Below are 22,267 nucleotides of genomic sequence, written 5' to 3' on the forward strand. Positions count from 1 at the left end.
CTCCACAGATCCAGATTTGGCATCCTGCAGACTACAAGAGCAACAGAAAGGAGAAAGAGAGACTTTAAGTGCCTCCATTTTGACTTTTTTTCTGAATTTACTGCTTTCTGTACTTGTTTTAAGTCATTTTTTTTAATTTAACTGCATTTACTTAAACTGTATTTGCTTTAATAGTGGTTTAAAAGCCCATGTTTGCACGGGTTTGCACACCACACAGCAGTGCTCAGCTGAGCTAAACTATTACTGCTCTTCAATTTTTCCCTTAGAACATGCTTGTTCTTTACTTCTTGCACTTCCATTAGCTTAATTGACTAGCACTTTAACAGGCTTTAACAGGCTTTAGTAGCATTTATTGTAGCACACTTAGGCGCTATCAGAACTTGCTGTTACTACACAGTAACAGCACCAGTACTTATTAGTTATGACCACCCCTCCAGGTATGACTGTAGGGCAATTTCCTGTGCTTTATCCTGCTAACTTGGTGCACTTGGGCATTCTGAGACAGTGTAGCAACTGCCTCATGTACACAGACAACCCTCTCCTCTTACCTCCCAACACTCATACATGTAAGAAATGCACTTATATTACTAAATTGGAAGCAGTGCACTCTCCAGCCAAGACCAGTTTAGCTGGTCAAGAGGAGAAGGTCAACAATTGCAAATCACTACATGGAATACACAACCCTCCAAAACACCAACCATCACAACTCAAACATAGAAACTCAAACCATACACCCACCTTTGTGGAGGCTCTCAATAAAAAGTTGCACAAACAACAGAGACCCCCGAGGCAGAAATGCACTCAACCAGTACAACACAATGCCAACCTCAGAACACATAGCTCACCACCACAGTGCCCCTCACCCCAAGCCCTTAAGGCAAAACACTTTGCCCAATGTACTAAAAGGAGACTCAGTTGTGAGGCACACAGATGTCCCACTCACTAGGTTGAGCAAGGAGAAGGTGACAGTCAGTTGTCTATCAGGTGCCAGGATCTGCCACATAACACATGCACTCAGGTCATTCCACAACAAGTACAGATATGACTCAGTCATTGTCCATGTGGGTGTTAATGACCAGAGATATACCTCCCTGGACTACATGAAAAGAGATGTGATGGAACTCTTGGATTATTTGGTCCAGTCAGGTATGACCATAACCCTGAGCAGTATTCTACTGTCACCCAGAATTATACCACAGTATGAGCAGAAAATGATTGACTTCAACAATTGGCTAAGCTTCTGGTGTCATTCTAAAAGGATCTAGTATCTGTCTGCCTGGGATGATATGATTGACAGACCTCAATGCTTTGCCAGAGATGGCCTGCATCTGTCACCCCTGGGATTCTGGCTACTGGCTAAGGCTCTTGCTACCCCTATAGTGCCTTTATTTAGGCAGTGTTGCAAAGACCAAAATTCCGCCATAACTGCTACAAACAAATGCAATCTGAGGGTCATGCTGCTCAATGCTATAAGTCTAAATCTCAAGATGCACTTGTTTGAAGTTGTCCTCAAAATGGAGAATGTTGACATCTGTGCTGTAACACAGACCTGGTTTAAAGAGGCAGAAAGCACTCATGCACTCCCAGACTACAACTCATTCCATACCTTTTGGCCCCAAAATATGGCCAGAAGCTCCAAAGGTGGTGGTGTCTCCATATTCATAAAGGATACACACACCTCCAGATTGGTAGCCCAGCATAATGCATCCGAGATACTTCATGTGCAATTAACACTGGGTAAGATGGTGATACAAGTCATAGCCTGCTACAGAACCCCAACCATGTCCCTTGACTCTCACTCCAACTTCCTAAGTACCCTGGAATCTATCAAGGTCCAGCTGAATACTCTCATACTGGGTGACTTCAACTACCCTTCCATCAACTGGGAAAACTATTCTAGTACAAATGTACAGGCCCAACGCTTCCTGGAATTTATCAATTCCAATGCCCTGGACCATCTCATTCTGACCCCCACTAGAGGAAGCAACATCCTCAATCTGGTTATCACCAACATGGGAGACCATTGCTCACACTAATAGTTAACTCCTGCCTGGTTAAATCCAACCACAAAATGATCACCATGGAAATCTCCATCTCACCCACACCCACTGCTAAGGTGACCACCCTAAAAAACTTCTCCAAAGTTGACTTTGGGCTCCTAAAAACAGAGGTGGATAACTTCTTGGCACCCATGCCAATGGAAAATAGCTGCATGACTGCCAGATTATACACCAATTCACTGTACAAGCATGTGTACAAATGGATGGATCTCCCCATACCAAACAGAACCAAGACATTCTCCTCGCAAAAAAGGAAGACAATCTGGTGGTCCCCAGCCATCAATGAACTCTACAACAGAAATAAGAAGCTGTTGCAGAAAAAAAATGAAGTCACAAGACTCCCTTACCAGACTCAATGAAAATTTCAGATCCCTTATCAAATCCTCTAAAGCCAGCTATGAAGGCAGAATTGTGGCTGACACCAAAAACAACCACAAAGCCTTCTATAGTTATATCAAGAACCTCCAACACAATACCCAGATTTGCTCCAAGTTATTGCACAATGGTACTTCCTATACTGAGCTTACAGATATAGCCAACATACTGGCTGCAGACTGAGTGCCAGCTTTACCCCTCCAACCCCCAAAGGCCCTATCATAATACCAGAAGAAGGCCTGGTACCCGCCATTTCTGTTGCACAGGTAAAAGCTGCATTGTCCAAAGCCAAGAATAAAGCATCAATGGGACCTGATAATATCCTTGTCTGTGTCCTACATGAATTACAAAATGAACTGGCACAACACCTGTGTGCCCTGTTCAATCACGGCTTTACCTCAGACTTTGTCCCTAATGAATGGCGCACTGCTACAGTTATTCCTCTCCACAAAGGGGGAGCAACTACAGATCCTGGGAACTACTGCCCCATTAGCCTGACGAGTCTGGTATGCAAAGCTATGGTGTCCATCATCATGGACCTGCTCAACAAAGGTATAGACAATCTCCAAACTGTTGACCCCACATAGTTTGGCTTTATCAAGGGGAGTTCCTGCCTGATGAACCAGGTTGACTTCTTCAAGGCAGTCACCAAGGCTGTGGATGAGGGTAAGGCAGTGCATTCAGCCTACCTCGACCTGGTCAAGGTCTTTGATACCATTCCCCACTCGGGCATCATTGATAAACTCATCAAGCTAGGCATCGATCCTTATATCACTAGGTGGATTGCAAATTGGCTCACAGACCGGACCCACAGAGCAAAAGTTGTGGACTCCAAGTCAGACTGTCAGCCATTCATGAGTAGAGTCCCACAGAGCTTGGTCCTGGGCCCACTCCTGTTTAGCATCTACTTCTCAGAAGTTCAGGCCAGCACAGAGGGACTCTGGCTGACCGAGTTCGCTGATGACTGCCAAGCTAGGAGTCATTATCAGTTCCCCAAGTGATGCAGACATCCTACAAAAGGGCCTGTATGAGACCAAGGACTGGTGTCAGAACCATGGCCTTGTGCTTAACGTCAAAAAATGTGTTATTATTCCCTTTGGAAAAAAATCAGCTCCCATGAATTACCACATTGATGGGAGCCCACTAAACACTGAAGGGGCCATAAGAGATCTGGGCACCCAGGTCGACAGCCACCTCACCTTCGACCACCATGTTGCCATGATGGTCAGAAAGTCCTTCTATGTGGCATATCTTATAAGCAAAGAGTTGGCATCCAGAAAGAAAGAGGCCACCATCCCTCTCCACTCATCCCTCATTAGACCAGTCATCAAATATAATGCTCTGTTTGGCATATACCTGACCAGACACCTACAACAGCTGGAGAGGCCACAAAAGTACCTCACAAAAAGGATCCTAGGCCTTAAACACATGTCCTACATGGACAGACTCAAGAAACGTCAGATGTTATCAGTCTCTTATCGTCTGCTCAAAGGTGATCAATGCTTGATTAACAAAGCCATGTCTGACCCAGCCCTAGTTGAAATGCTACACCTAAAGAAATCCCAATCCCCCTCTGCCACATGCTCCAGAGACCACAACCTCACTACCACAATCAACAGCACATGCTGGAGGGACAGGTTCATCTCCCAAAGACTGCTCATACTCTGGAATAAGCTTCCCATTAATGTCAAGCAGAGCACCTCGCTGACCCTCTCCAAGAGAAATCTCGATGAGTGGATGGATAACAGAAAGTTCACACCAAGGATCACTCCAGCTGCCATACTGGATAGAGGCATTGTGAGCTAACACCAGGTGGCACGGTGTCAGGGAAATTAGGCTTATAAAGGCTACAGGGCCACTAGCCTAGTACACACCTATGAACCTATGATGGAGATGAGGTGCCTGAGATGAGTGGTAAGATGCACACTATGGGACAGATAAAGAAATGGGGACATCAGACAGAATCCCAAATGGCCCCATTTGCAAAAAAGGTTAAAGAAAACAGATTATGGTAGTTTGGTCACATGTGCAGGGAAACAGAAGATGATTTGGTGAAGAAGATTTGGGAGTGGCAGGAAGAAGGCAAGAGGAAATTAGGGCAAAAGATGGTTGGATTGCTTAACAGAAGACCTGAGACAATCAAGCATGAGGGTTGAAGAAGGTAAGAGAGTGGCTTGAGAGAGGTGGCAACAGAATTGATGCAACACCCTAGGCCCATGTAGAAAAATGAGAAAAGGGAGTTGATAATGATGTTGATCCACGACATACAGATTTACAATTGTGCATATTTGAGACTCATAGACCTACACATGCAAAGGTTCTTAAAAATAATGTACCTAAATCACACCTACATATGCAAAGGACTCCTAAATGCAACATAAGAAACAAGTACTCTCAGCAATCTCACAAACACATAACACAGGCAGGGCACACCATGAAACATGCATCCGAATGTCACATTGCCTCAAGGAAAAAACACAAAAGACCAACCTCTACACAATCCAAAATCAATAAATTACCTGGCTGTGCAAAGAGAAGGTCATGGTCTGTTGAATATCATTAGACAGGATATGACACATCATACAAGTACACAAGTTCATGCACCACAAGTACACATATTACATAGTCATAGTACACATGGGCACAGGTGACTTGATATGTATCTCCCTGCATTATATGAAGATAGGCATGATGGAGCTCTCAGAATGTGTCCAAGGCAGATATGAACCTAACATTGAGCAGCATTTTGCCTTCACCAAGAATGATGCTGAATAAAAAGGATTATTGACTTCAACAATTGGCTTTATTTCTGGTATCGTTCAAAGGAGGTCCAATATATATCAGCCCTGGAGGAAATGGTATACTTTCCTATATTCTTTGCCAGGGATTGCATCCACCTATCCCTCCAAGGCCTTTGTATATTGGCAAAAAACTTGTCTACCCCCACAGTGCCATTTTTAGGCAACATCAGCCTTTAAAAGCCTCCAATTAAAAAAAAAAAGCAAAATTATGAGAACACAAAGGTACTGCTGCTCAATGCTAGGAGCCTTAACAAAAACTCCACTCCCTACAGACACTCCTTACCCTTGAATGCATTGACATATGCATCATCACCGAAACCTGGCTCATGACCAAAGAGAGCTCCCCATCAGAGCAAGGTTTTAATGCCTACCATGCATTCATGGCCATCAAATTAGATGAAGGCACTAAAGGTGGCAGTGTCTCTATTAGTAAAACAAAATTTTACCTCCAGAGTTGTTAGACAAGGTAATGTCCTCCATGCATAGCTCTCAACTGTCAGATTTTCGCAGAATATCCAAATTTTCTACTCATATTTTTTGGTCTGTTTCTTATAAAATTGTAGTTTTCTAGCAAATTCCTGTCAAATTATTGAGGACTGAAGTCACAAAATAATGGCAGGCATTTGATTTTCAGACTTTATATACTTCAGAAAATTCATTTTAATGCAAAACATGTTATTCTATCAACTTTTTAAGTTTTCAAAAGCAATATTTAAAAACTGTCTCTATTTTAGGCCTTTGTCCCCTGATTATTTGTGGCTTTGTCCAGATTTTTTGCTCTAAGAGGTTGAAAGATATGCCTCCATGTCCAATGTACTATTAACAAAATCACTTATCTCATCATAACCATCTATACAACCCTCTCTTTGTCCCCCTTCACTCATTCCTCCTGTGTGACTAGTGTGGAGTCACTATGCATTAGGAAAAACACCATTCTTCTACGGAACTTCACCTACCCCTACATCATATAAGAAACTCAATATATCCACTAACATGTATGCCCAGAGATTTCTTGACTTCATAAATACAAATTTTCTGAACCAGCTAGTCTCACCAATAGGGGGCAGCTCTGTACCCTATCAGTTGTAACTACCTCCCTAGTCAAATTGGATAATAAATCAGTCACATTCATAAGACTGAAACAGGAATCATTCTCTATGGATCGCAGGAGGTTAGTAGACTATTGTATCTAGGGCATTTACAAGCCTACCCATGTTTTACCCTTGTTCCCTCAGACAGCAATAGCCTATATTAGAATGTGACTTTATGATTAGCATCAACTGCCCCTATCCTAAAGGAACATAGCTAAAATCCCCAGGGTGAATTTATGGTTTCCCATCCAATTGTCCAAGTTACACTTAAATAGAGTCATTGAGGAGCTCTGTTTAACTTGATTTGGGAATTTCTTCCAGAGGAGTGGAAGCCTCTGGGAGACATAGCTGCCTCTCCAGCAAGTAATGTTTATGTTGCAGGCTAGGTTAAGGTCTCTAGAGAGAGTAAGCCTTGTCCCATTAAATGTGTGGATGTGCAGCATATCCATTAAGACAGGGTCTGAGATTGCTCTGTAGGCCAGGCATAAGTCACATTAAGCAGTCTATACAATACAGAGTATAGTGAAAGTGCCTTCAGTCTCTCCATGTAGGTCATGTGATGAAGGTCATGAATTTTCTTGGTGAGAAACCTCTGAGTTCTCTCCAGCTGTTGCAGGTGGCTGGTGAGGTACATACAGAAGGGAGCATTGTACTCTATTATTGGTCTGATGAGGGATGAGTACAGAAGAGTTATAACCTCCTTTGTTTTGCGTGTTATTCCCTTACTTATGAGATGGACAATGTAGAAGGCCTTCTTCACCACTGTGGACACATGATGATCAAAGTTAAGGCTGCTATTAACCTGTGTTCCCAAGTCTCTCACCACTGGGTGTGAAATTGGGGGGGGGGTTGTTAATGTTGTAATTTGCTGGGACTTCACCTTTACTGAAGGGGATGATAATAACATGTTTGTGTTAAGTTTAAGTTCATGGCTTTGGCACCAGTCATTTGTCTGTGTAAGCCCTTTTTGTAGTACACTGACATAATTTTGCATTCCATTGATTGCACCCAGCTTGCAGTCATCATTGAACTTGGTAAGCCACAGGCCATTTATTTTCACCTGAATGTCTGAGAAATAGATTCCAAACAGAAGTGGACCCAGCACAGATCCTTGTGGAACACCACTAGTAATGGGTCTACTGGCAGAGTTGGAATCCCCTAATTTGACTGTATGTGTTCTGTCAGTAAGCCAGTAGGCTACCCATCTAATGATATATGGGTTTATCCCAGATGGGTAAGTTTATTGATGATGCTTGAGTGGGGGATAGTGTCAAAGGGCTTGGCTAAGTCAAGATAGTCAGTATGCACTGTTTTGGCTTCATCCAAGGCTTTGGTGACATTTTCAAAGAAGTCCACCAGGCTTATCAAGCATGATTTGCCTTTAATTAAACCAGATTGGGTTAGGCCAAGAATTTGAAGGTCTCCTATATCCTTGTTGATTAGGACCATGATGATTCTTTCCATGGCCTTACAGATAAGGCTGGTTAGGCTTATGGGTCTATAACTCCCAGGGTCGGTTGAGGGACCCACTTTGTGCAAACGGATCACAGTTTCAGTTTTCGATTCAGGTGGGACAAAGCCAGTAGTTAAACTGTGGTTTAAGACAGTACCTAATGGTTCTGCTGGCTCCTGTTTTAGACCATTTAGTAAACAGCCTGGGATGTTGCCCAGCTCCATAGAGGCTGTGGATTTGGCCTTGGAGAGGGTGTTTATGATCTGCTCATTGGAGATAGTAGGTAGAGGACTGATGACAGGTATATTTTGGGGTATTATTGGTGGGGAAAGTGAAGTGAAGTTTTTGCTGAACCTGTCTGCTAGCAGGTTGGCAATTTTCACAGGTTCCTTATGAGTAGTACCCTCCACTACTAGTTCGGTGCAAATCTGAGCCTTCCTTTTAAGATTTCAGATGTGGTTATAGAATGCCTTGTGATTATCCTTAGCCAGGGATGGTAATTTGTTTTCATAATTAGTTCTGGAGGACTTTACAAGATGTCTAATTTGCTTATTCAAGGTGTGGAGGGTGTCATTCCTCTGCAGATACCTTTCCTTCTTGCTCTTACTCAGTAGTTTCTTTCTCTTGTTGTATAAACTAGTAGTTTCTTTCTCTTGTTGTATAATCTATTTATGCTGGATGTCCACCAGGGTGGTTTGTTTTCTCATGAGGATCCTTATTTCATCCGTTCAGGTACAGCTGAGTCTATACACTACTATAGGTGTTTATACAAGGTATTATTGTAGCTCTCAGTATGGGAGACACTGATTTTGGTGGTGTGCATGGGGTTTAAAACGATTTATGGCATAGCCTAGGAGGCTATAGCTTGCTTTGGAGAAGTTTTTTTAACCTTTTTGCTCTGGGAGGGTCAGTTGTGATCATTACTTTGAGCGAAACAGATTTGTGATCTGACCTTACCAGGAAGGGCCCCACACATGGGGTAGTGCAGCAATCTCCCATGTTGGTGAGCACTAAGTCAAGGATATTTGAGCCTCTTTTGGAGGTGTCAACTATCTGTTCCAGAGCATTTGTGTTAACAACATCCAGGAACCTTAGTGCAAGAGTGCTAGTGCTTGTATATGATGCCCAGTCAATGGAGGGATAGTTAAAATCACAAACTGGGGTGTTTAGCTGTATTATGAGTGACTCAAGAAGGTCCAGGTGGGCAGTGTGGTTTACCTGGTTCAAGGTGGGTACCTATAGCTAGGAATGATGTGGAGGGAGGTCTTTCCTACAGTTAGCTGGACTTGGACTAGCTTTAGGGATTTGTACTGTTTAACCAGTCTTGAGGTGTATTTGTCTTTAATGAAGATGGGTATTTCTCCCCCTTTGTTTTTTTCATGTTATTTTGTGGTCTGAACATGTGGAAGGCATTGTAGCCTTGTATGGCTGGGGTAGTCTCTGCGGCCTTAGACCGTGTCTCTGATATTGCACAGACATCTGTGTCTTCCAAAGTAAGGAGTGCTTCCAGTGAATGCATTTTCTGATTTAGACTCCTAGCTTTAAGTTTGTCTCTAGAAGATGTTTTTATGTTGGGAATTTTGTTCTCGTGACATTGCCTAAAAATGCACTATGGGGGAGGCATGTACCTTAGCCAGTAATTGAAAGCCAAGAGGTGGCAGCTGAAGACCATCCCTGACAAAGCAGCATGGTCTTGAGACCATGTCATCCCAGGCTGACAGATACTGGATCTCCCTGAATAGACACCAGAAGCTAAGCCAATTGGTAAAGACGATAATTTATTGTTTTAATGCGGCATCATCCTGGGTGAAGGTAGAATGCTGGTTAGGGCTAGGGACATACCTGCCTGGGGCACATAATCAGTGAGCTCAGTCATATCTCTCTTTAAATAGTCTGGTGAGGTATGTCTCAAGTTGTTCACTCCAACATGCTCTATGACAGAGTCAAAACAGTACTTGTTATTGAGAGATTCAAATCCATATGTGATTTGGTGAATCCTGGCACCCAACAGGCAGCTGGCCATGACATTCTCTTTGTCCAGCCTGGTGAATGGGACATCTGTGTGTTTCACTATAGAGTCGCCTATGACCAAGACATTTGATTTTGAGGTATTTTGCCTTAGGGGCTTGTTGGGCGAGACATTTGTGTGTGTGTTTATATGTGTAGTGGATGCTGTTGGGACTGCATTGTGTATGGATGGTTTGTGTTTGGGAGGCCTCTGTTCTTTTGATATATTTCTAGTGAGTACCTCCGCATTTGTGGGTTTATGTGTTTTGTTGTTGGTTTGTGGAAGATATAAAGTATGTGTGCTGACAACCCATTTGGTATCTGATTTGCTGTTTTGTGAGAGACAGTGCATTGATTCCAGTTTTATAGTATAGATAACATCTCTCACATATAGTATTAGCATGTTTTTAAGAGTAATGAGTTTTCAGCATACATGAGGCAGTTGCTACATTGCCTCAATATTCCCTTGTCCATCAGGCTGGCTGGAGAAATGGTGGGAAAACTAAACCATGGAGGTTTAGAAGTAGGTGCCATATAGTGCACAGAAAAATTGACTTCCTATGCATTTATATCTATAATGGGCAGTACTAAACCCTGTTGCACTATGCACAGCTTAATTAAGCAATTTTCAAACAAGCTGACCAATGGAAATGTTCAATACTGAGCCTTATTCCAACAATCCCCAACTCAGATGGGTCCTAGGCTACACTCTTCTATCACAAGGGTGCAGGGGGCCCTCTGGCCCTCTTAATGTAAGATGACTGGTTTTAGTGCTGAGATAATACCAAACAGTCTAGATTCAGCAAACCTGAATCTAGCCTGTGCTATAATATACACAAGTACTAGAAAATACAAAGTGCAGGGAAAAACAGTCTCAAACAACAAACAGTTGAAACAATGAAACGGCAAAACAGTTTAAAACAGCAGATAGTTAAACGTTGGCAGCAAATCAGTAATACACAGTTTAAAAGTACAGTAGAGTGAATAAAAATACTTATATTTTTGTAGATCTCAAAGAATGCCTTGGATTTTGTTTGGATTCACTCCAAAGATCAGAGAGAGCAAGCAATCCTAAAACAACTCCTGTAAACTGTAATGGTATTTAGACATTACCCTAAAGATAATCTACATATGAGTGATGACCTGGCTAAATTCAACACCCCCTTCAAACCTGATGACCTCTCTGTGTATGCGGAATCCTTTACCACCAAATTCTATGCATACATAATTAGCTGCATGGATGCACTTATCCTCCTACTAAGTAATTTCAGTACCAAGTTTAAAAAGTAAACCTCTGTGGTGGAATCAAAATATAAACAAGCTGAACAATGAAAAAAAAGTTTATAGCATGTATAAATAAACATAACTCTCTAAATGCCAAAAATGTTCTTGCTAAACTTAACTGAGAAGACCGGACCCTAACCAAATCAATCAAAGCTAGATATGAGGTAAAAATAGCCACCCAGGTAAAAGACAACCGCAAACCCTATTTTAAATATATTAGAAACCTCATAAATAAGGCTCAGTACTGTGCAGAGCTAATAGTAAATGATTCACATATTCAGACCCAGAGGAGTTAGGCAATTTACTAGATGATAAATTCAAATCTAATTTCAGTCCATTTCCCACCCATGCCCAGATTACATGCTAGCATCCACACATACCATACATCTCTGAAAAATAAATCCTCAAAACACTATCCAAGGCCAAGAACACTGCTTCTATGAGATGGAATAACATACCAGGATACCTATTTGGTAGCCTGAAACAGTATCTTTCAGATCACCTCCAGAAGCTATTCAATCTCAGCCTCCAAACAGGCTTTATGTTAGATGAATGGAGGATAGCAGTCATCAACCTGCGCAAAGGTGAGGTGTCAACAGACCCAGCTAATTATAGATGTGTGACCAACCTCATCTGTAAGGTTATAGACAAGATCTTTAAAAGGATCTTAAAAAGGAGAGATATCTATACCAAACGATTCTAGCCCCCCAAACATCTCTAACGCCCAGGTGAGAACTGCTCTTTCCAAGGCAAAAAACACAGCATCCATGGGACCTGATGGTGTCCCCGGCTGTGTGCTTCACGAACTCAACGAGGAATTAAACCCGCAGTTAGGACAGCTGTTTAATCTTAGTCTCACCTCTGGATACGTACCCAGGGAGTGGCGCACAGTGACTGTGGTCCCACTTCACAAAGGCGGAGCCTCCACCGACCCTGGAAATTACCGTCCCATTAGCTTGACAAGCCTTATCTGCAAAGCCATGGAGAGGATCATAATGGATCTCATAAATAAAGACATAGGGAATTTGCAGACCTTGGATCCAACCCAGTTTGGCTTTGTCAAAGGCAGATCATGCCTTTTAAACTTGGTTGACTTTTTTCAAACAGACACCAAGGACATTGCTGAGGGAAAGGCAGTCCATACAGCCTACCTCGACCTGGCAAAGGCCTTCGATACAATACCCCACTCGGGTATCATTGAAAAACTCATCAGCTTAAATGTAAACCCATACAGCACAAGATGGGTTGCAAACTGGCTGAGTGACAGAACCCACAGGGTCAGAGTTGCTGGCGCCATGTCAGACTCAAAGCCTGTCACAAGTGGTGTTCCACAGGGCTCAGTCCTGGGCCCACTCTTGTTTGGCATCTACTTTTCCGAAGTACAAGCAAACACAGGAGGGTCATGGCTGACAAAGTTTGCAGATGACTGCAAACTGGGCGTGATCGAAAACACATCTGACACAGATATCCTTCAGAAGGGTCTCACAGAAACGGATAACTGGTGCCAGAGCCATGGCCTAAAGTTAAATGCCAAGAAATGCATAGTCATACCCTTCGGGAAAAACAAGGTTACCCCTAGCTACCATATAGGTGGCAATCCACTGAGCACAGAAGAAGTTATCAGGGACCTGGGGACCCAGGTTGACACTAGCCTTTCATTCGACACTCATATTGCGAAAGTAGTTAGGAAGACCTTCTACATTGCCCACCTGATCATGAAGGGATTCACATCTAGATCAAGGGAGGTCATAGTCTCCCTATACTCATCACTCATCAGACCAATGATTGAGTACAATGCCCCATTCGGAATGTATCTGACCCGACACTTGCAGCAGCTGGAGAGGCTACAAAAGTTCCTCACCAAAAGGATAAAGGGGATCAAAAATCTGTCTTATGCTGCCCGACTGAAAGAACTCCAGCTCTATTCAGTCACTTACCGCTTGCTCAGAGGTGACCTGTGCCTGACATACAAGGCCATGTCAAACCCAGATTTGATGAACATGCTTCACCTCAAAAAATCTAGATCCCTCAGAGCCACAAGGGCGGGAGACTTAAACCTCGACACGGTTATTAATAGGACATGCTGGAGGGATAGATTCATCACCCAAAGACTCCCTATGCTGTGGAACAAAATCCCGGTATATGTGAGGCAGAGCACCTCGCTGGCCTTGTTCAAGAGAAATCTTGACCAATGGATGGGAGATCGCAGATTTACCCCAGGGATTACCTCAGTGTCACTGCTCGACAGAGGCACAGCAAAATAATGGGCATAGTTTCTCCAAACTAAAGGGGTGGCGTAAGCCACAAAACTATGGGCTAGGCTTGTAAATGCCCTCAGGCAGATAGCCTAGTATGAACCTATGAACCTATGAACCTATAATTAATAAATGTAGACATAAGCATCCTACAGACATTTGACCCAAGCTAGTTTGGTTTTGTCAAGAGCAGATACTGCCTACTTAATTTGGTTGACAACTTTGAGAAGATTACTGAAGTAACAGATGAAAGAAAATCAATACACACACCATATCTAGACCTCAAAAAAACATTCAACCTCATACCACATGTAAGTATAGTAGGTAAGCTCGCTTAGCTAAATGTAAATCCCCATGTACAGTAACTCATTGGCTGAAAAACTAGATCACTAATAGAACCCAGCAACTTAAGTTGGGCAGCACAACCTGCTCCAAAAGAACTGTCAGTATTGGTGTGCCAGAGGATTCAGGCCTCAGGCTACTCCTCTTTGACATTTATTTCTTGGAGGTTAAAACTAATGTTAGGGATTTATGGCTAACCAGATTTGCAGATGACTGTAAACTTGGTACCATCTTAAACTCTCCAGAAAACACCAAGATTCTGTAAGACAACCTTTCACAAGTAAAATAGATGGTGTCAGAACCATTTCCTGAAACAAAATACCAAAAATGTATAACAGTATCTTTCAACAAGCATGATATCCCCTGTAATTATTAAATTGAAAATGTAGTTAGGACCTGGGAACCAGTATAGACAACAAGCTATCTTTTCATCACTTTGTATACACTATAGTAAGAAAGCCCTTTTTAATTGTGCAGTTAATTAGTAAAAGTATGGTGTCCAGGTAAGAGATGTGATCATTCCACTGTATTCAGAAATTATTAGGCTGATCATTCAGTCTAATGTCCCAGTCAGTATGTACCTGTCTAAACAGCAAAGACTCAAAGCACACACACAAACTGATAAAAACAAAAAGGAAGAAATCCAAGAGGGAGGTCACCACGGGGTCCATATTATAACATCGAAGTTCTCTAACATAAAATGTTATAATATCACACCCGTAATGTCAAACGCTGAAAACAGCGAAGGTGCAGGACATCAAATTCTTTCCCAGGGAAAGAATTTGGTGGGCTGTTGCTTCACTGTTTTCCGCATTCGATATGTTGGAGCGTTATGGGTCGGGTTCAGGTAAGTGTGCGACTGTGTGTAGGTTAGGTTTAGGAGCGGGTTAGGTGAGTTAGGGTTAGGGAGCGGGTCAGGTAAGTGTGCGGTTGTGTGGACGTTAGTGTTAGGGCACAGGTTCAGGTAAGTGTGCGATCGTGTGTAGGTTAGGGTTAGGGGGCAGGGTAGATGAGTTAGGGTTAGGGCATGGATCAGGTAAGTGTGCGATTGTGTGTAGGTTAGGTTTAGGAGGTGGGTTAGGTTAGTTAGGGTTAGGGTGCGGGTGAGGTGAGTGTGTGATAGTGATGGACCTTAGGGTTAGGGTTGGGTTAAGGTAAGTGGATAGCTAGTACTGTATGTAAAGTTTAGTTTAGGTGTAGGATTTTAAGTGTATGCATGTGGATGGCTGTTTTTTGTGTGTGTTTGTGCTGTGTGTATGTTTCTCGGAATAGCTATTTTTTTCCCTGAGAAAAAATTCGCTATTCTGACTGTTCGATGTTTTCACACTTCGATGTTTAGGTTTCGATATAATAACATTCGATGTTAGAGAACTTCGATGTTATGATATAGACCCAGTCACCACACTATTTTATTGAACCAATTTAGTGCTTTCATCCAAAGTTAGACCGAACTTCAACAGAATGTCATTAAAATCAAAATGGATGGTTTTATACCATGATAGCAGTCACATGGTCCACAACATTGATTATCTAATTACAGAGGAATCAAAAACCTGATGTAGAAAGGCACCATCTTTTGATTTAGCTTTTCTGCCCTTGCTTCATAGGAATCCCCATTAGTGTGCTCGCATGTAAGTACTACCTGGTATTGTTTTTGTTTGTGATTCTTCTTGCTATTTTTGTGAAGTTTCACACATGGTATGTTTTTTTTTTTATCATGCGTATTTTAATTGGTAATTGCTCTGTTTTGTCACTTGTTTTCTGGACTTGTATTTCAAAACTGCTTTTTGGTTTTTTTTTTTGCTTTACTCTATTTGCCCTGCATGAGTGTTTTTCTTATGGCAGTATAGAATTATATTCATAGCATATTGTGCCTTTAAATAACAGGTAAAATGCTGCTTTATTCACTAATATAAATGTGTAATTTTAGATCAGTAACCTTTTTGTCAATTAGAGTAGAACTTACTGTAACCTCCGAGGGATACAAGTGACTGTGTTTCTGACTTTTAGTTTGAGAATGCTAAATTGTGTGTAGCATCTTAGTAGTTACTGTTTTCCCTTCATAATCTTTATAACAATACATAATAGTGCAGTATATGATATAATAGCTTGGTATCAACTGCAGTTACCTTTTGTTTTTTTTCTCTGCTATCCTTGCATTTCATGTTGCTCATAGAATTGTGTTGTTTCTTACAAGGTATGCTGCTCCTCACCTGCATCCTCTATCTTAGTTACTTGGTAATAAGAGTGATTTAAAACTTCAGACCCTATATTTACCTCCTTTTCCTTTTTATTTCCAGTCCCCTCAGCAAAAGTGTTATTCTGTGTCTTGGCCAACCTCCAATAAACCAAAGGCTGTCTAGTTGCCCTGCACTGTGAGACCCTGCATCAGTGGAACACCAAAGTACTTTCAGCTACACTACTGCATGTTAGAGTTGTATTTAATCTGTCCTCTAAACTGAAGACATTTTGCTATAGCCTATTACTGTAAGCATGCACACTACTGATTCCCCCCACACACATTTCTTTTCTCTTCATATTGTACTCCTAGGTCAATTACTTAAAATTACTTTCTTTCCCTTGGAAAATGTTTACCTATGTACCTGCAGCCCATACTTCAATTGTTTTCCCTATATAAGTGACGGTCCTTTTCACCACACCGTACTAGACTAGAAGCACACAATTTGTAGTTATTAGGAAGATACTGCACTACACTGACCTGGAAATGACTGAACTTGGTTTCACTGATTGTTTTCTTAGCAGCTGGCCTAGTCCAGTTTTTGTGGCTCACAACCTTGTATTACTTTGTGTTTATCCCCCTTCTTGAACCTGCCCACTTCCCTCCCACTCCTGCTTAATTACAGAGGAATCAAAAACCTGATGTAGGAAGACACTGGGCTGGATTCACAAAGGCTTGCACGGAGTCTAAGAGTAGAGTAAGACTCCATGCAGCCAACATGTCCGCAGAGTGATCCAGGAACAGCCAGTAGGGGCGTGCAACAGAGCTCTCAAAATGAGTCCTACACGGACAGGGCTTGGATATGCAAATTACCTCAATTGCAGGAGAAAGCTATGCAAATGAGGTTAATTTGCGATCCAGGAAACCCGAACCTGTCCGAGTAGGAGTAGTGTTATTTGCAGAAATGTACTCAGTTGACAACTGAGTACGGTTCTGCAAATAGCAAAACGGAGCTGTGACAGCTCCAAAAAAAGGACGCATTTACATGAGGAAGCATGCCAATGGCCAAAAATTCGGCCATTGGCAACATTCAGTGATGCAAAATAAAAATAAAATAACTTTATTTTTTCATCCCGATCTCCACCCTAAAAAACAGAAAATCAGTAATTAAGATCCACAAATGTAGATTTTATTGCTAATATGAATTTACAATGCAAGGGAATGGCAGGCTGAAGACAACATGGCCACCGAGTAGAGGTTGCTAAGGGGGGAAGCTCAGTCTAAGAGATGTAACCAAGCATTAGTAGGCAATCCTATGCAAATGAGGGTTAGGATAGTGAATCGCAAGTTTGCATAGCAAATGAGCACAGTCAGTCGAGTGTAGGAGTAGGAGAAGGGGAGTAACAGAGTAGAAGATAGGTGACATCATGAGGGGGGTATGTATGATGAAGCTCATTGGAGCAGAGTGGCATGTGTCAGCTGTCATTTACACATCAATGAAAGAGGTGTGTCAACAGGTAGGCTAGGTAAAGGCAAGAAATCAAAGGTGTATGCCGTGGATAACATTAAAGTTTCTTGCTGAGCGTGTATGCACACGGGTGTGTGCCTGTAAACCCGAGTAAGACTGTGTGTGCGCGTTTAAGCGTGAGTGCACACATTTAAGCCGGAGTAAGCATGTATAAGGCTGTTGAAAGAGTTGTAAGTGCGTTTGCGCTGGTGTGCGCACATTTTAAAAACAATAAGCAAGTTTTAGTCCGTGTAAGCATGTGTGCGCGCATGTGAGCTGGTGTGAGCATGTTTGCACTTGTGTACGCGGCGCTGCCCCCCTGAGGTAACAGAAAGGAAAAAGGAAGCACAACAAATAGTAGGAAGTTACCAGGGAGTACTAGCAGAGCTCGCAGATGAAAACAATCAGAATCAGGCAATTACACAGGCAGTACACTAGCCCAGCCCAGCACTTAAAACTCTGCAAACAACAGTCCATTATGTTTCTCTCAAGAGACACTGCAGCACTGCAGTAAGCTAATAGAAGTGAAAACTGAAAAAGCTTTACTGAGACAAAGAAATGTTAGTGGCTGCCATTGATGTTATAAGGCAACATATGCAACATGCTGAGGGTGGTGACAATGCAAATGCTGCTGGACAACCCACAGTAAGGAGACAGAGAAGAGTGTACAGGCCCAAGGTAACCTACCAGGGGCTACATGAGCTGGAGATAGTGGAGCGCTATAGAGTGGACAGAGACCTCTTGCAGCAAATTGTTGAGCTGTGCAGGCCACGCCTCACACACAGAACCAACAGAGGGGAACCCATCCCAGTGGAAACCAAGGTATGTGTTGGCCTAAGAATATTAGCAACAGGTACCTTCCAGACACCAACTGGTGATATGATGGGGATATCACAGGCATCAGCATCCAGGGTACTGCACCAGTTCCTGGATGCCATTTCAGCACATGTCAGTGATCATGTATATTTCCCCAATTCCCGTGAGGTATTGGCCAGCAATATGCATCTCTTCCAGCAAATAGCGGAATACCCTGAGGTAGTGGGTGCAATAGACTGCATGCACATATGCATCAAAGCACCAGCCGGTGAGCAGGGTAGGGTCTACTTCAACAGCAAGGGCTTCCCCTCCATCACCTGCCAGGTCATGTGTGATGCCCAGGGCATAATACTGAATGTGTGTGCTGGCTGCCCTGGAAGCTACCATGATTCCCATATCTGGCATCTGACGCAGCTTTACCAGACATTTGCCAATGGGGACATCCCACATGGTCATCTAGTGGGGGATGCTGGCTATGCACTGGAGCCATGGCTGATGACACCCATCAGAAACGCACACACACCTGAACAGGAACGCCATGATGAGGCACACGCACAAACACGAAATGTAATCGAGTGTGTATTTGGCCTGCTCAAGTCATGGTTACGGTGCCTGGACACATCTGGTGGAGCCTTGCAGTACTCACCAACTACATGTACCCATATTGTCATGGTATGTGCTATGCTACATAATATGATCCTGGGAAAACAGCTGCAGCAGGATCAGCATAAGCCCGGGCCAAACAGCCCCCCACCATTGCCAAGGTCATCACAGGCAGAGCGTGACTCGGAGGAAGAACAAACTGAGCCTGCCCCAGTAGGCAGAAGGAGGCGTGCCCAGTATGCTTTGGCCTTGGCAAAGAGGCAACGCATAGCACATACACTGGTGCAGTAGGAACTCTGGAAATTATACCTCTCTCTGACTCGCACATATAGTAAAAGGGATGCCTAAGTTGACACTACCTGCTTTCAAACATGTATAGGGAGTGTAGTATGTGCATCCGACATAGGCAGCCCTGCAGCACCACCTGAGGCATGATTGCCATGTGTGAAGCAATATAAAGCAGTGCTAAACAGCATTTACCACCATGTAGTATATGTAAACAAAATCGCACACACCACCTAGCACAACTGTGGTCACTGTTGAGTAATATTGTGCAATGTCCAGCAATGTTGGTTAATATTGAGCAATGTCAGACAAGCTTGGTCTAAGTAGGGCATGGCTGAACAAAAGCCAACATGCTCATATTTGCGCTACTGGCCCTTAAGCAGTCTGGTCTGCTCAGTATGAAAATGTAAAGCAGTGATGGGCCTCGAACCAAGAATACTGTGCACTATAACCATAGTACTGAACCACTAAACCATGACATTATTGCAGTGGTCAGCCTGTATGAAGAAATGTTGATAAGTCTATGCAAAGTATCTCATGGAAACCCTGCAGGCACAGCATAATCCCCATCGAGTTATGACACAAAGGTGAGCCCTGCAGTAAGAATAGAACCTGACTTTCAACACACACAGTATAAATGTTAATATTGGTCATGTTCACACACATCAACAAATGTAGTGGTCCTCAGACAGCTACATACTGAAAGGTCACACTGGACATGCTCACACACTTGAATAAATGAGACAAATGTCAGGCAACAAAACACTGAAAGTCCGAACTGGGCATGCTCACACACTTAGGCCATGTCTGAGTACAGCAGTGGGCTGCACATATCTGGCAGTTGCATGTGTTAACCCAGGAACCTCTCACTATTCAGCAATCCGCCCTGTGCACACAGTTATATGACAACAGACACATATATAATATAGTGGAACCCTGTCATAATCAAATATGTTCTGCAGATACCTAAGCTGTTCATAGAAAGTGGGAAAGCAAAGACGATTAAAAACCTGCAATCAGTATCATCAATAAACATTGTGCATCCCGAACATTATCATAGGTTCAGAGGTTGATACTAGGCTATCTGCCCTAGGGCATGTACAAGCCTAGCCAGAGTGTGTCTGGCTTTTGCAACCCTGTCAGATTAGTACACTGTGCCTGTGAATAGTAGGTCACACAAGATAGCCCATTTACGTTTAGTCTATTGTGCCTCTGTCTAACAGAGACACAGAAGATATCCCAGGGGTAAACATACAATCACCCATCCACTTGTCAAGATGTCTCCTGTAGGTGGTCAGTGGGTGGCTCTGCCTATGTGAAACCGGGATTACATTCCGGAGTGAGTGGAGCCTCTGGGATAAGAATCTGTCCCCCAGCATGTCCTATTAACATCTATACTGAGGTTTATGTCCCTGGAGTGTGTAGCTCCAAGGGATTTGGATATCCTGAGGTGGAGTATGTCCATTAATTATGGGTTGGACATTTCCTTAAACAACAGGCACTCATCACATCCGAGTAGGCAGTAAGTGACTGAGTAGAGCTGGAGTTACTGTATCCGAACTACACAGGGCATCTGTGTGAGTCCCTAGATCTGCTTGTTAAGGAACTTTTGTGGCCATTAAAGTTGCTGCAGGTGTCAGGTAAGGTACATCCCAAATGGGGCATTGTAACCAAGCATGGTCATGATGAGTATAGGGGCACAATGACCTCACTTGATCTAGATGTGAAACCATATGGGATAAGCTGGGTTATATAGAAGGCCTGTCTAACCACTTTTGCCAAGTGATTGTCAAAGGTGAGAGTACGAACAAGTCATGTCCCCAAACCCCTAACAACTCCTACCATACATAATGGATTACCACCTATGTGGTAATGTGCGGGCATGTTGTTATTCCCAAAGGGGATGACTATGCATCTAATGACATTTAGCTGAAGGCCATGGCTCTGGCACCAGTCATCCATCTCTGTGAGACCCTGTTTGAGTATGCATGTGCCAGCTGGAGAGTTGATTATGGCACCCAGTTTGCAGTCATCTGCGAACATGGCCAGCCATATTCCTCCTGTGTTAGCCCATACGTCATAGAAATATATACTGAACAAGAGAGGTCCCAGGACTGAGCCTTGTGGGATGCCACGTGTAACTGATGTATAGTCAGACATGGCACCTGCAATACTGATCATGTGGGTGCTATCCCTGATCCAGTTAGCAATCCATCTTGTGAGATATGTGTCGATGTTGAAGCTGGTGAGCCTATGTATAATGGCCGAGTGGGGTATTGTCTTGAAGGGTTTTGCAAGGTCCACGTAGGCTGTGTGGACAACCTTCCTTACGTCAATGGACCTGGTAACTGTTTAAAGAATACAAACGAGTTCAAGAGGCAAGATCTGCCCACAACAAAGCTGAAATGTGTAGGACCCAGTGTCTGTAAGTTCCCGATGTCTATGTGTGTGAGTTCCATGACAATATGCTCCATAGCTTTGCAGAACAGGCTAGTTAGGCTTGTAGGGCAATATTGTCCAGGTTCCGTTGTAGCACTACCTCTGTGGAGTGGGACCACTGTTGCTGTACTCCATTCCTTGGGTACATATCCTGTAATAACTCTGATACTGAACAGTGACTTAATGTGAGGGTTATGTTCATCATGAAGCTTGTGTAAGAAGCAGGCCGGGACACCATCTGGTCCCATTGATGCTGTATTGTCTGCTTTGGGAAGGGCAGCACTCACCTGTTCATTTGTGATGTCAGGGAGGTTACACTCTGTTGGGATGGACAGTTGCTCCTTAGGGGGGATGGGGGGGAGACATCTGCACTGAACCTGTTTGCCAGGATGTTGGCAATGTCTGTGGGTTTAGGGTATGTTTAGTCAGTATGCGGTAACTCACAGCATATCAGTGAGTGTCCACCCAGGTTCCTGACATAACTAAAGAGGGCCTTGTGATTGTCCTAAGTGTCTGGTGCAATTGTCAGTTAGAAGCGGGCCTTAGATGAATTCATGAGTGATCGTAGCTTTCTGCTAGTACAGATCACAGATGCCTTCCCTGTCTGGGATTGTGCTCTATCATATAGTAGCCTCCTCCTTTCGTTGTATATCTTATTAATTGCCGGGGTCCACCAGACAGGTCCCCTGCCATTGGAGGAGTGAGTCTTGTTGTTATTTGGGATAGCACGATCCATGCAGTCCACTAGGTGTCCATAGAATGCGTTTGTA

This window comes from Protopterus annectens, chromosome 8.part0 (assembly GCF_019279795.1).
Source record: "Protopterus annectens isolate FY-2018-M chromosome 8.part0, PAN1.0, whole genome shotgun sequence".
Taxonomy (NCBI): domain Eukaryota; kingdom Metazoa; phylum Chordata; order Ceratodontiformes; family Protopteridae; genus Protopterus; species Protopterus annectens.